Raw genomic sequence first — 3,859 nt, forward strand, 5'->3', positions numbered from 1 at the left:
TAAGGCAAAATCTTTTTTTAAGGCGAACATTTTTTTTAAGGCAGGTTACTACTTTGGCGTAATTTATCATTTTTTAAGCGTTGGCGACTTTCAAAATATTAGAAAGGAAAATGGGTTCCTTTTCTTATATATATAAAAAGAAAGAACACATTTCCTTTTATTAAAGTAACTATAAAGTGCAGATTTTTATGTTCACAATGTTTATCGTTTTCCTGAACGGTTGGAATAGTTTAAATGTCTGATTTGGTGGGGGGGACAAAATCTTATTTACATTTTTTGTATTCTTAGAATACATTTAGCTTCAAAGATATGTTTTGCACAATTAAGATTTTAATTCATTTCTCTTTGAAAATGTTCGTCTTAGAAAAAATAATAAAAATTAGACGATTTCTGTCTAGAAAATTTAGATATGAAATAAGTTAAAGAGGATTACATCAATTATTAAATTAATAATTAATCATATATTACTGGTTATTAACAATTCTGTATGCCTGTTTGTTTGTTTATTTATTTATTTATTTTTGGAAATACTTGGCATTTTCAGGACACAAAAACCACTTCAAAGAACTTTGAAATATTAGTACTGTAAGCACGATTGTAAAATATTTATTGTTATTAGACAAAATATCTATTGAGAAAATGCAACAGCTAGTTTCTGGATGTCGTTCTATTTATAATTTTAAAAATATATACTGAGATGATGTACGCTTGAAGTGTTTAATGGTACGATGCAGTAAGTACGTTTGTTATGTTATGTACGTTTACGAATACGTTACGTGTAGGTTATTAAGATTTATCCTTAAATAAATGTTTGTTTGTCTTTTACAACCATTTTATGAGTAATTAATTTAACTACAAAAGGAAGTTAACATAAATCAGAAGTGGGATTATTCGGAAACCTAAGCCTAAAGCTACAAGAATTTGCTATACGTAAATAAATTGAAACGAATTTGAATTTCAAGGTATGTGCATTGATTGATGTAACATATTTATTATAGAATTTAATTTTGCTATTTTTTTATCATTTTGGAAAGAGGGGTTTTTTTCATTTCTTTAAATTTTGAAATATATTTAGAACGTCAAACAAACTTATAAAATACCAATAACTGTGTTCTACTAAGTTGTCTAATTGAAAGTTAATAATAATAGCATATATATATAATTTGCATTTTAAGGAGTACGAAAATGTCTATTTTCGGTAAGGCAAAAAAATGCGATTTAAAAATATTAGCTGAAATTGGGAGAAGATGTAAATGAGAGTCATAAAATGAGCGATTTGAAAAAGATAATTTTGGCTAGCAAAGACTACGATGAAGAATGCGCCAAAGAATGGTTGAACATTATAATAAATGAAAGAAAAGAAAAAGAAGAAATTGAAGAACGTAGGCGAAAAGAAGAAATTGAAGAACGTAGGCGAAAAGAAGAATATGAGGAAAGAAAACGAAAGTATGAAATGGAATTTGAACTGCAAAACTACGAATTTCAGCAGAATGTAGATCTACAAATTCTGGCACCAATGAAAATGCTAGTGGTACGCACATGGATCCAAAGTTAGGGCTTCATCGTTTGATGCAAAAATTTAAACCTGATGAGAATGATATCAGTTTATATTTAATCATGTTTGAACGTTTGGCTAAACAAGTTGAAATACCAGAAAATACATGGGTTACTCATTTGTTTGGTTTATTGCCGTATGATATTGCTCAGTTAATCGCTAGAGAAACCGATGAGATTGCAAATGATTATAAAGAAGTTAAAATGATCTTATTAAAACGGTACAAGATGACACCTGAAAAATTTCGCCAAAAATTTTTTACGCACAATAAGAGTGTAGGAAACACATGGAAGAATTTTGCGTATGACTTAAGAAATTTTTTTAATGAATGGATAAGCGGAACTAAGGTAGATACTTTTGAGAAACTTAGTGACCTTATTGTAGCGGATCAGATAAAACATAAAGTGTCTCCAGAAGTACAAGAACATTTTATTGACATATGGTCTGAGTTGATTTCACCAATTAGTTGAAAAACTAGATGATTATGATACCTTGAAGTCAACTTTCAACAATAAAAAACCGCGTAAAGAAGGGTCTTACGACAAACGAAACTCTTTTAAAGATGGTCCAGTTGCTACAATGAACGAAAAGAAAAAACTCTACGTTATCACACATAATGAAAAAGGTGGCCCAAAATGCTTCAGCTGTGATAATTTTGGACACATCTCAAGGGACTGTCCGCTGCCCAAACCAGTAGTAACATGCCGAAAATGTAATAAAACAGGTCATAAAGCTAAAAATTGTGTCACTAAACCTGAAAATAATCATTCAAATGATAAAAGTTATTCTGTTGAGCAAGTTGGCGAAAATATAGAAGAGATCAATTCATATTTGAAGAAAGTAAAACTGAATAATTCTGAAGAAGTACAGGCTTTAATTGATACGGGGAGTTCTTGTTGTCTCTTAAGGACTTCAGTTGCTCAGAAACTTAAAGTGAAACCAGAACCTGCTGTGAATGAATTGTACGGTTTTGGAAATCAAAGGGTGCCTGCAGTGACCTCTATAGGAATGATTAAAGCCGATATTGAAGTTGATAATGTAAAAGGCCAAGGCATAAATATTACCTTGTACCTGATAATGCACAGCCAGTTAATCTAATCATCGGACGGACATGGCTTGATCTCTCTCACATCGCTTATGTCAGAATAGGAAAAAGATTTCACTTCGGGTATAGGGAAGATGAACTATTTAGTAACCTGCAAATTGATGAAAAAATAAATCGAGTCTGCCTTAAAGCTCTTGAGGAAAATGAATTAGAGAAAAATGCGATCAGTCTTGTCAGTTCTCAAACAGATTCTGTAGATAATAATAGATTAATTATGATAGAAAATCCTTCCGAAGGTATTGGCTGTTTATTAGCAATTAAAAATGGCGAAACTTGTATACCAGTGATTAACGTTGGCGATAGAAGCATTAAGCTCCAAAAAGATCAATGCTTTGGGAGAGCAGAACAAGTTGAACTATGTTTAAATACTGAAATTTCTGAATTGAGCTCGAACTTAGCAAAAAGGGAAAATATTAACAACATAAAAGTTCCTATAAGTTAAGTTAAAATTGGCTCGGATCTCGACGTTTATCACCAGCAAGAGTTATTGTGTCTTCTTAATGAATACAGAGATTGCTTTGCGCTAAATATTTCAGAACTAGGGTTCACAGATCTTTTAAAAATGGACATTAAGGAAATCGAAGGTTCAAAGCCAGTATGTATGAAGCCTTATAGAACAAATGCCTCTGAAAGAGCTGCGATCAAAGAAATAGTTCAAGAATGGAAAGAAAATGGAATTGTAACAGAAACGCGATCCTCATATGCTAGTCCTGTCATACTGGTAAAGAAAAAGACCGGTGAGTACAGATTAGTTGTTGATTACAGACGTCTCAATAGTCAGACTATAAAGGATAAATTTCCCCTGCCTAAAATAGATGATTTATTAGAACAATTGCATGAGTGTAGTCTGTTTACAACGCTAGATTTAGCACACAGATATTTACAGATCCCATTAACTGAAAGTGCAAAATTGAAAACTGCTTTCGTAACGCTGGATGAAAGTGGACAATATGAAAGAATAATTTTTGGCTTGACTGACGCTCCTGCGGAATTTCAACGATTGATGTATCATGCATTATCCTCATTATGTAATAAAGAAGTGTTGTGCTACCTTGACGATATACTTGTTCCAGCAAAGACTTGGGAAGAAATGATTCAGAAATTAATTAAAGTATTCGAAGCACTACGTGCAGCTAAACTAACCCTGAAGTTACCGAAATGTGAATTTGCCAAACAAGAAATAGAATATTAGGCTTTAT

This window comes from Stegodyphus dumicola, chromosome 1, assembly GCF_044657685.1.
Source record: "Stegodyphus dumicola isolate Sdum_Otavi_A_Nest chromosome 1, ASM4465768v1".
NCBI lineage: Eukaryota > Metazoa > Arthropoda > Arachnida > Araneae > Eresidae > Stegodyphus > Stegodyphus dumicola.